Raw genomic sequence first — 12,987 nt, forward strand, 5'->3', positions numbered from 1 at the left:
TGATTTTGAAGCTGTTGAAACTCCAGACATGTTTGCTTTCTCAGTGCAATGGCAGTAGGGTTGCCAATCCTCGTGGATTATCCTGGGGTCTCCAGGAATTAAACTTTAATCTTCCGGACACTGCTGCAAGCAACCCAAGACAAAAAAGCATAACAGAATTCATAAATCACATATTGAATATGAATTAGATGTATCTGATCAGCTTCTCGTTAGTTTCAAGTCATTCCCAGAGACACTGGTCCAGTTGGTGTTTGAAGTGTTAAGGCAACATGCGCTTTCTGTTTCTCAACCATCTTATTGGTGTGCGGCGACTTACAACATTACCATAAAGTCAGTGCGATCTCACTTGAAGATGGCAACAAAACATAACTCTGGCTTGTGAACAGTGTTTTCCTCTTTGAAAAGGAACAAATCTGTTTTTCAAAATGGTGGCTCTTCAAAACATTGTGGCTCCGAAGGAACTGAAAAGGAAAAAATCCTACAGATATTGTATTTACAATGACGGCGAGTATAAGAAGGGCCCGGAGTATAAAGTTTGCCTTTGCAAGATCAATGAATTTACAACTGAACGCATTTTGTGTCCTTAAATATTTTCCATTAAATATGAAGGGAGAAGATTGCCATTCATGCGGAAGGTACAAAACACAAAGGCACTGAAAAATCAGAAATAAACACCTCAAATTACAGGCGTTTTTTTTACAAAAAGGGACACACCGCAAGAAAATCTAGCGACAACAGCAGAAATAGGAGAAATTTACCACAGACAATTATTTAATTTATTAAGTTATTCTAGTCAGGATTTTGGTAATAAGTTGCATCTAAAGTTTCCACTGGAATCAGAAATTGTAAAACAAATTGCCTGTGGACGTTCAAAAGCAACGAGCAGTACTGAGATTGTTTTGACACCAAAATTGCAGGAACATTTAGTTAATGATCCTGAGTGTTTTCCTTAATTGTAATGGAAATATAAACTAGAGAACTAAGTTGTTCTATAGTAGATCTATCGTATAGGAGAAAATTTGAGGAGGATATAGATAAAGCATTGTCAAAATGCACTGCATACTTGTGAGAAATGGTTTGATTTCAGGACATCTGTTTTCAAACAAATGTGAATCCCCTGGCTGGACAATTAAGTGAAATAGTCTGAGATTGAGAGTTGGCTGAAGTTCTTCATCTTGAGATTGATTTGACAAGCTATAGGATGATTACTACATTTTATAGCAAAGAGAAAACATTTCAACAACTTGCATTTATATTGCACCATTAATGTAGTAAAACATTCCAAGGCGCTTCACAGGAGTGTTATAAAACAAAATTTGACACCGAGCCACATAAGGAGATATTAGGACTGGTGACCCTTGGTCAAAGAGATAGGTTTTAAGGAGCATATTAAAGGAGAGGCAGAGAGTTTTAGGGAGGGAATTCCAGAGATTAGGGCCCAGGCAGTTGATGGCACAGCCAGCAATGGTGAGGGTTGTAGGCAATGATCCTCCAAATGTGCACGGCCATGCACCGATCGTGAGGTTCCGTGCAAGCCACTCACCAGCTCCTACCCCTGGAAGAGATACCGTGCCGTAAATTTAAAGGGACTGCGCAAGGAAACAAATTAGAGGCAACATTGGTTGTAGGGCTGGAGAAGGTTACAAAAATAGGGAGGGGCAAGACTATGGAGGGATTTGAAAACAAGGATGACAATTTTAAAATCAAGGCATTGCCGGATCGGCAGCCAATATAGCTTAGCAAGCAAAGGAGCAAAAAGCTGATCACGAGTAGTTACTGTTTTAAAACAGATATCACCAAGTGAAAACAACCAATGTTTTAAACTCGTATCTTTCATGCTTTCAATTCCAGTCTCAAACATGTACTTCAAAAGTGTTTTCAGCTTTGAAGCAATGGAAGGAACTGATTAAGTGAAAGCAGAGTTACAGGTGCAGCTGATCTACAGTGGGTTTTATTTTAACTTGTCAAATGCAGTGTTAAAGGAGTAGTAACGGTCTCAAAATTGGTCTGATAGAGTTTGCCGTGGACGAGTTCAGAGTGGAGCGCTTGCTTTGGGAGTCTCGTGTCTGGCATGCGGACTATGGCCTGCTCAGCGGAGCTGATCAAGTGTGGTCAGTGCTTCAATGCTGGCCTGGACGAGGACGCTAATGTTTGTGCGTCTGTCCTCCCAGGGGATTTGGAGGATCTTGCGGAGACATTACTGGTGGTATTTCTCCAGCGTTGTGAGGTGTCTACTGTATATGGTCCACGTCTCTGAGCCATACAGGAGGGTGGGTATTACTACGGCCTTGTAGACCATGAGCTTGGTGACAGTTTTGAGGGCCTGGTCTTCAAACAATCTTTTCCTCAGGTGGCCGAAGGCTGCACTGGTGCACTGGAGGCGGTGTTGGATCTCATCATCAATGCCTGCTCTTGTTGATAGGAGGCTCCCGAGATAGGGGAAGTGGACCACGTCCACGGCAAGTGAGCCAAAGGCGGGCAGAGGAAACATTACAAGGACACCCTCAAAGCCTCCCAAATAAAGTGCGACATCCCCACTGACGCCTGAGAGTCCTTGGCCATAGATCATCCTAAGTGGAGGAAGTGCATTCGGGAGGGCGCTGAGCTCCTCGAGTATAGTCGCCGAGAGCATGCAGAAATCAAGCGCAAGGCGGAAGGAGTGTGCGGCAAACCAAGCTCCCTGCTCACCCTTTCCCTCAACAACTATCTGTCCGACCTGTGACAGAGACTGTGGTTCTCGTATTGGACTGTACAGCCACCTAAGAACTCATGCTAAGAGTGGAAGTAAGTCTTCCTCGATTCCGAGGGACTGCCTATGATGATGATGGTAGAGTTACTGCCGAGTTAACACGGACGATTGGCCCACTGCTACTTTTATATAGGTCTGTCGCTGCGCAGCAAAAGTACTTGTCTGTTTCAGGTGGTAGGCCCCTTTTAATATAAAAATTGGGGTTTTATGACATACTAAGCCAGCCGCCGCAGCTGCCTCTTCTGCGATTGTGACACCTCTCTCGGACTTAACTTCCTGCTGGCCCAGTGGTCCCGCTGAATATTGGGCCAGTCTAGTCTAGTGAGCTACATCAAGATGCCTATAGACACCCGCAGCTTGCTGGTGAGAGAGGCCGAGGCCTCATAATGGCTCCAGCTTCTTTGCCCCCAGAATGGGCGGCAGCAGCACCTTTCTGCCGTTCAGCCACCTAAATGTTAAAATTAACCCTAGTATGTCTTGCACTGACTTTTACGAATATGTCAACATATCTTAAGAGCTGCTGAAAGCAGCAGGAAGCCAACTTAAGTACAGATTTAAGAAGCAAAGATACTCAAGAGATGCAACATTTATAAGGCATATAAGTCAAATGAATGCCTTTTTGCTGCATCAGTCATTTGATGATGGTATACTATTTTCTTTTAGCTAATTTTAAATAACAGCATTAACACAGACACATAAAAAAATTATAAATGCATTAACAGGTAAAATAGCCTAAACCTCATCACCCTTTTAAAAATAAGATTCACGTTATCACAATTAGTGATTTTTTAATATTGTTTATTTATGTAATGTGTTTGAACTTTGCGTGCACATGAAAATACTGAAACACACACAGGTCCTTAGTTTCCACTGGGAGTAAACTGCGACAAACTGCTTGCTCCATAGTAAATGAGTTTGAGTAGCTGTGTCTTTAAAGCCCTTAGGTCATGTGATGGAAGCTCCCAGAATACATCCAACTGGAGCCGAGAACTGTAAATGGCAACCATCAAGGGGGAAAAATGGAAAATAACATGTCTGATTTTACAAGTGATGGGTCAGAGACAAGCTGTGCTTTTTTATCTTCTTCCTCCTGATAAGGTGTTGTGGGGTGGTTATTGACCACTATTGCAGGGGTGGTGTTAGGACCGTACAAAATGTCAGGGGCTCCAAGTGGATCCAGTGATAATTTCAAAAGTTGACATAAATTGATCTCGACTTTATCGATGATTAGCAACTTCACACTTTCAGCAGTGACTTCTGTGACTGCGACAATTGAAATGAATGGATGTTTGTTCAGTTAGCCTGCTCCCTGAACATATCACTGTTTGTTCATCCTATTGACTGTCAGACAGGGATGTGCCTAGTATCAAAATAAATGGGATTGATAACTCTTTGAACACATGTAGCAGTGATAATAGGGCAGTTTATGCTACACCCCTTTCCACTGATGAAGGGTTAAGCATAAACTGCATAATCTCAGAGATGCAGTAATCGTGACCATCTTTAAAAAAGGGGACAAGTCCGACTGCGGCAACTACAGAGGAATTTCCCAGTTGTCAGCCACTGGGAAAGTCATCACTAGAATCCTCCTCAACCATCTTCTCCCTGTGGCTGAGGAGCTCCTCCCAGAGTCACTGTGCGGATTCCGTCCACTACGGGGTACAACGGACATGATCTTTACGTCGCGACAACTGCAAGAGAAATACAGGGAACAGCACTAATCCTTGTACATGGCCTTCTTTGACCTTACCAAGGCTTTTGACACTTAACCGCAAGGAACTATGGAGCGTCCTATCCGTTTCGGCTGCCCCAAAAAGTTTGCCGCCATCCTCCGCCTGCTCCACGATGACATGCAAGCCATGATCCTGACCAACGGCTCCACCACAGACCCAATCAATGTCCAAAATGGGGTCAAGCACAGCTGCGTCATCGCACCAACCCTTTTCTCAATCTTCCTCGTTGCAATGCTCCACCTCACACTCAACAAGCTCTCCGCTGGAGTGGAACTAAATTATAGAACCAGTGGGAACCTGTTCAACCTTCATCGCCTCCAGGCCAGATCCAAGACGGTCCCATCCTCTGTCATTGAACTACAGTATGCGGATGACGCTTGCATCCGCACACATTCAAAGGCTGAACTCCAAGTCATTGTCAACATCTTCACTGAGGCGTACAAAAGCATAGGTCTCACACTAAACATCCGTAAGACAAAGGTCCTCCACCAACCTGACCCCGCCACACAGCACTGCCCCTCAGTCATCACGATCCAAGGCGTGGCTCTGGACAACGTGTACCACTTTCCATACCTCGGGAGCCTATTATCAGCAAGGGCAGACATCAACAATGAGGCTCAACACCGCCTCCAGTGCGCCAGCGCAGCCTTCGACCGCCTGAGGAAGAGAGTGTTCGAAGATCAGGCCCTCAAATCTGGCACCAAGCTTATGGTTTACAGAACTGTAGTGATACCCGCCTCCTGTATGGCTCAGAGATGTGGACCATATACAGTAGACATCTCAAATCGCTGGAGAAATATCACCAACGATGCCTCCGCAAGATCCTGCAAATCCCCTGGGAGGACAGACGCATTAACGTCAGTGTTCTCGATCAGGCCAACATCCCCAGCATTGAAGCACTGACCACACTTGACCAGCTCCATTGGGCGGGCCACATTGTCCGCATGCCTGACACAAGACTCCCAAAGCAAGCGCTCTACTCGGAACTCCTACATGGCAAGCGAGCCCCAGGTGGGCAGAGGAAGTGTTTCAAGGACATCCTAAAAGCCTCCTTGATAAAGTGCAACATCCCCACCGACACCTGGGAGTCCCTGGCCAAAGACCGCCCTAAGTGGAGGAAGGGCATCCGGGAGGGCACTGAGCACCTCGAGTCTCGTCGCCGAGAGCATGCAGAAAACAAGCACAGGCAGCGGAAAGAGCGTGCAGCAAACCAGACTCCCCACCCACTCTTTCCCCCAACGCCTGTCTGTCCCATCTGTGACAGAGACTGTAATTCCCGTATTGGACTGTATAGTCACCTGAGAACTCACTTTTAGAGTGGAAGCAAGTCTTCCTCGATTTCGAGGGACTGCCCATGATGATGATGCATAATGAGATGATTAAACTCTAGTGGCGCAAAGAAATGAAAAGAGCTGAAGAAAGAGTTCAACATTTGGCATCATACCCCAAGCTCACATCGTTTTTCGCACCAGTCTGCTTGCAGTGGAGACTTCTCTGAGCCTGTAGATATGGAAACTGTATCCAAAGCAAACAGAAGTGTTTAACTGCAGTCAAACTGTCTCAAATGTCAAAACTAAAGCTACACATTCAGCAATAACCACGTATATATTAATATATATATACTTTCCGACAATCTAGTACTACGGGCAGGCAGGATGATTGATACTCAATGGTGTGAGATTGTAATGCAAGGTCCGAAACAGATTATGGATATAAACTTTACTCAGAACAATGAAAAAAACATCGATGCCACTTCACAAAGGAAAGTTACTACATCCATATAAAGAACAGCAAAAGAATCATTTGAAGGTGGCTCATTTCTCTACTTCTCGAGACAAGATATTTTGCCTTTGTTGCACTCTGGTGAACATGCAATCTCAAAATATGGCTTTACGGCCTGGTTCCAAATGTCACAACTGTTAAATGAACATGTTCATTTAGTAATGCACGTATGTAACATAGAAAGATGATGGAACCTCAGCTCGGGAATAAACAGCAAAACCACTATTGACTATGGAGGAAGTTTAGAGGAGATTTGAGGGGAAATTTCTTCACCCAGAGGATGGTGGGAGTCTGGAACTCACTGCCTGAAAGGGTGGTAGAGGCAGGAACACTCATCACATTTAAACGATACTTGGATGTGCACTTAAAGTGCTACAGACCAAGAGCTGGAAAGCGGGATTAGGCTGGATAGCTCTTAGTCGGCCGGCGCAGACTCGATGGGCCGAAATGGCCTCCTTCTGTGCTGTACATTTCTACGATTCTAATATAGAACTCATTTTGCTAGATCAGCAGTACTGAAAGTCTGTTTTGACAAGGCATATCACTATTGCTTGTCACTTTGCTGAATTAAACCTGGCTTTCTGTGGGAAAACAGATAAGCTTCTTGAATCTTATAATGAAAACTTTCTTGGGCAGATTGAAGTGCGAGTGAAGTTCAATCCAACAAAGAGTGAACATTTTAGCTGCAACGAGAGGAGATTGCTGACAATTATCTGAGCAAGCATATTCAGAATGATTGAGCAAATTAGAAATTACATCCTTCAAGCCATAGTCAAACAACTCCGTAGTGCAAGGTTTTTTGCTGCAATTATGGACTGCATTCCAGTTGTTAGTCATACCGAACAGCTATCTGACTTTGTGCATAGTTACCTATGAGCTATCCGTTAGTGCATTTGTAATAGAGCACTTCATCAATTTTCTCACCATTCAGGACACTGCTGATCTGTGTAATACCCAACTAGGTCATCTCAAAAAGCTGAATATTGATATTGCAAACTGCAGAGGACAGTCATATGACAACAGGAGTAACATGAAAGGCAGCCACCAGTGGTAACAAAAAGAGTGCTGGATATTAGCGAGAAGGTGTTATTTGTGCCTTTCTATGGCTACAGTCTGAATCTGGTTATTCTGGACGGTGCAAAGTCACCAGCTTTGTCTGTGATATTTTTCGGCATCCTGCAGTGCATCTACACAATGTTTAGCTCCTATTCTCAATGCTTGTCAATATTGAGAGCACTTGACACAATTTACTGTGAATGCTCTTAGATGCCCAGTGGGAAATTCGTATTGACAGTGAAGCAGCTTTGCACTATCAGCTAAAAGTGGTCAGTGCGCTCATTGCACTTCCCATTCACGCTTATGGAGATAACAGAGAGCTGTGCCTTATTATATGGTACAATGTCTTGTGCCAGATTAATCATGCAACCAAGATCCTTCAAAGCCGTAGAAGCAATTTCATTGTTGTCAGAAATGAGGTAGTAGCAGTGAAAAAGTATCTGCTGGCATATTGGGGAAAAGGGATCACATCTGTGAAGGGCAATGTGTGAGAAATAGCAGAACAGATAGGGGCAGTAATGGACCTCCCTCAGGAAACACAAAGATAAAAGAGGACCCCAGAAGACAGGTTCTTTCTTCCTGGAATTGACGTAGCATTGTTCAGTTCCTAACCTGAGGAAGGACGTTCTTGCTATTGAGGGAGTGCAGCGAAGGTTCACCAGACTAATTCCAGGGATGGCTGGACTGTCATATGAGGAGAGACTAGATCAACTGGGCCTTTATTCACTGGAGTTTAGAAGGATGAGAGGGGATCTCATAGAAACGTATAAGTTTCTGACGGGACTGGACAGATTAGATGCGGGAAGAAAGTTCCCGATGTTGGGGAAGTCCAGAACCAGGGGACATAGTCTTAGGATAAGGGATAGGCCATATAGGACTGAGATGAGGAGAAACTTCTTCACTCAGAGAGTTGTTAACCCGCAGAGAGTTGTTGATGCCAGTTCATTGGATATATTCAAGAGGGAGTTAGATATGGCCCTTACGGCTAAGGGGATCAAGGGGTATGGAGAGAAAGCAGGAAAAGGGTACTGAGGGAATGATCAGCCATGATCTTATTGAATGGCATTGCAGGCTCGAAGGGCTGAATGGCCTACTCCTGCACCTATTTTCTATGTTTCTATGTTTCAGCCTCACTGAACGGTTTAATCGGGTTGAGTATTTGGTTTTCTGTATACCATCAAAGAAAAGGCGGCGGCTATCAGAGAGGATACCCGAGAAGAGTGATACAATAATCTGGTGCTCAAAATGGGTGATATTAATCCACCTGACATGGCACTTGAAATTAGTACAGTCATTGATGCTTTTCCTGTAAAGCTTTGCTCAACACCACTTGATATATTTACAAAGAAACTCCTAGACCTTTATCCACACCATTCATAAATCTGAATTCAATAAATACCACCAGAAAAAATTACCAAGTAAACAGCCCAATTGTCATAAAAATCCAACTGGTTTACTAATGTCCTTGAAGAACACGAACCTACCAGCCCTGCTGGATCTAGCCAACAAGTTACACAAGTCCACATTATGAGGTTGACTCTTCGGGGATGAAATTGCCCCATGTCCTGATTGGGGCGCTAACCTTCCGAAGCTGGGATTTTAGCGCCCATGCGGAAATCCCGCCCCGCAGCGGAATTGCCCGTTCCGACCCTGAAAGTAAGCGAACCGCAATCCCCCGTGCTCCACTTTCTTTGGGAGCGGTAACCGGGGTGCTACTGGGGTGGGAAGTCGAGCGATAAGCGAATGCTCTGACGCGTTTCAATGCCCCTCCCCTTCATTTAAAGGGGAAGGCCTCTGCGCACTCTGCATGGCCTCCAGGACAGCATGCAACCGGGCCAGCAGCCCAGCACCCAATACGAGTGCTGGGATGCAAGATGGCAGCATGGACCACGATAGGATTGCCATCTTTCAGCTGACCCGAGAGTCGTCCGACAAAAGAAGATGGCAGCCCAGAACGCTGGCGCCCTCCCCTTTAGGCACTGCCCTGAGAGTGGATGTCGGCCAGCTTCGCGACCCACGAAGCTGATGTTGACATCTGCTCATGCCAGCCTCATGGTCCACGGGACAATTTCCCCCGCAGGGCGTTAAGGAGTCGGCGCGGGGTTGCCGTGCACAGCAATGACGTAATCGGCAGTTGCGTGGCGGCCCGGGGCACTAACCGTGGGGCGCGGTACTGCCATGGCAGCGCCTCCACAAACTCCCGGGCAATTTCCCGAAAGGCGGTAGCATCTACCTCCCCCAGGCGAAAACTGTTTTGCCCCACCCCCCGAAGGCGCTAATGAGGCTATAAAAAGGGGCGATTTTCCCCCCACAATGCCCTCTGAAGTGTCATTTCAAGGCCACAACGGCTGACCACCACCTTCTCAGGGCAACCAACGATGGACAACAATTGTGGCCTTGCTAGTAATGGCCACATCCCGAGAAGAAATAAAACAAAATACAAATGTACTCTGCAATACAAAAAATGTGCTAATGAATAAACAGTATTAAGGCAAGAAAGTGTAGGTTATTAAAAATTACTTTGTGGAACCTTTAGGTGTAATCCTATCCAATAATTGATTTAACAGAAAAGACAGCTCAATTAATACTAAACTAAATAAACTGCAATCAATATAAATTTTATCCTTGAATGTCTTCAAAAAAAGTCACATTTAAAATAGAATTTAAATAATGGCAACTGTGAATCAAAGTAGAAATTTCTACATTTCTACAAACAAGCGGAGTACAGTTTTGATATTTATGTGACTATTTGGTACGTTTCACAGAAAATAGGTACTGTTTAAGAAATACAAACTTGGAATCTATAAGATACTTTAAAACCGCCTACAAATTGAATTTGGCCGCTGCATTTGTTGTGCATGAGCATTTTTTTTTAAAGCTCTGCTCTGGGGAACACAAATCATTTGAAGCTACAAATACTATTGTACAACACAGCATTACAGCCCTAAGCTACAAAATACAACTTTAGTCCTGGATAAAAGCCAGATTGTAGCTGGATAGCATCAGTCATAAATAAGGCAACTGAATGAAAGTTGGGAGCAAAAGAAAAACAAAACATCAACTCTAGATATTTCAGGACTGTGCAATGTCATTATGGTTTAGATTATGAATATCCTGTACCAACAACAACTTGCATTCATAAAGCAAAAGGGTTGGTGAAAATTTCGGCAGCTTTTCTCGTATGCGAAACAAGCAAATACTTGATCACTAATTGGAAATAACATACAGAATTACTGTAGCATGGAGTAGTGGAATGTGCTTTCGTTCCTGTGACCCCTCACCTCTAGATTTCCCGACCTCAGCCATGCTCGTGTGGAGAAGTGCCAAGTGCTTCCTTATGGAAGACAGGGGAGGGTGAAATCGGGGAAAGTCATTCCAGAGCTGGTGTCACACCTCCTATTGGCCAATTCAGAGCAGTATCACTGTAATCCTGGAAACAGGCAAGTTACATGTGGTAAATGGCCTGTGGAGCTAAGGGGAATAGCGATGATAGACAGTGAGAATGTTACCCTAAGAGAGAGAAAAAAAACTTCAGATAACCTATAGAAAAAGGGTTGCTGAAAATTTCAGCAGCTTTTTCTTCATTTGATGCCTTTGACCTGAATACACCTAATACCAGTTAAGGCTGAACACCTTTCTTGTATGCAAACAAGTAAAATACTTGACCACTAATAGAAAATAACAGTTACTGTTGAGATGGTGAAAACAATTGGGGGCCCAATATTAACTTGGTCAAGTGCATTCCAGGCACGAGTCACCAAGAGCAGATGTCAGTAGTTATTAGATTTATGACAAGAAATAATAATTCAAATTAGACCACAATTCTCAGTTTGATATCACACTGATGCCATTTGATGAGAATTTCAACAACATCCAATGTTTGAGTAAATTTATGAATCTATCTCCCAAAAAAGCCTTCACTAATGTTTCAGCGGAAGAGTGCAAGGACAATGTAGAATATTGAAAGAAAACTGCCCAGAAAAGTAAGTATCTTCGATTCTCTGGAGCTGATGTGTGAACTTACAAGTCTTCTGCTGAAATAAGAACATAAGAATTAGGAGCAGGAGTAGGCCATTCAGCCCCTTGAATCTGCTCCTGCATTCAATAAGATCATGGCTGGTCTTCTACCTCAACTCCACTTTCCTGCATTATCCCCATATGCTTTGATTCCCTTAATATTCAAAACTCTATTGATCTCTGTTTTGAATATACTCAATGACTGAACAGCCACAGCCCTCTGGGGTAGAGAATTCCCTCTGAGTGAAGAAATTTCTCCTCATTTCAGTCCTAAATGGCTGAGCCCTTATTCTGAGACTGTGACCCCTGGTTCTAGACTCCCCAGCCAGGGGGAACATCCTCCTTGCATCTACCCTGTCAAGTCCTGTAAGAATTTTGTATGTTTCAATGGGATCGCCTCTAAACTCGAGAGAATATAGGCCTAGTCTACTCAATCTTTCCTCATAGGACAATCCCCCCATCTCAGGAATCAGTCTGGTGAACCTTCATTACACTCCCTCTATGGCAAGTATATTCTTCCTTAGGTAAGGAGACCAAAACTGTACACAATACTCCAGGTGTGAAGTCTCACCAGGACCCTATATAATTGCAGTCGGACATCTTTACTATTATACTCAAATCCTCTGGTAATAAAGGCCAATGTACCATATGCTTTCTTAATTGCTTGCTGTACCTGCATGTTAACTTTCAGTGATTTGTGTACAAGGACACCCAGGTCCCTCTGGATACCAACATTTCCCAATCTCGCACCGTTTAAAAAATACTGTTTTCCTATTTTTCCTACCAAAGTAGATAACTTCACATTTCTCCACATTATGTTAAATTTGACATGTTGTTGCCCATTCACTTAGACTGTCTATATCCCTTTGAAGTCTCTTTGCATCCTCCTCACAACTTACATTCCCATCTAGCATTGTATCATCAGCAAACATGAATATATTACATTTGGTCCCCTCATCCAGATCATTGATATAGATTGTGAACAGCTGAAGCCCAAGCACTGATCCTTGTGGTAACCTACTAGTTACAGTCTGCCAACCTGAAAATGACCCATTCATTCCTACTCTCTGTTTTCTGTCTGATAATCAATCCTCAATCCATGAGCCCTAATTTTGATTAATAACCTCTTGTGTGGCATCTTATCGAATGCCTTCTGAAAATCCAAATACACCACATCCACTGGTTCCCCCTTATTTATTCTGCTAGTTACAACCTCCAAGAACTAACAAATTTGTGAAACATGATTTCCCTTTCATTAATCCGTGTTGACTCTGCCCAATCCTATTATTATTTTCTAAGTGCCCTGTTACCAAGTCCTTAATAGATTCTAGCATTTTCCCTACTACTGATGTTGGGCTAACTGGTCTGTAGTTCACTGTTTTCTCTCTCTCTCCTTTCTTAAATAACGGGGTTACATTTGCTACCTTCCAATCCATAGGAAACTTTCTAGAATCTATAGAAACCAATGTATCCACTATCTCTATAGCCACCTCTTTCAAAACCCTAGGATGTAGGCTATCAGGTCCAGGGGATTTATCGGCTTTCAGTCCCATTCATTTCTCCAGCCCTATTTTTTTTTACTAATACTAATTTCTTTCAGTTCCTCATTCTCACTAGACCCTTGGTTCTCCACTATTTCCAGGAGGTTTT

The sequence above is a fragment of the Pristiophorus japonicus genome, chromosome 6 (assembly GCF_044704955.1).
Source record: "Pristiophorus japonicus isolate sPriJap1 chromosome 6, sPriJap1.hap1, whole genome shotgun sequence".
Taxonomy (NCBI): Eukaryota; Metazoa; Chordata; class Chondrichthyes; family Pristiophoridae; genus Pristiophorus; species Pristiophorus japonicus.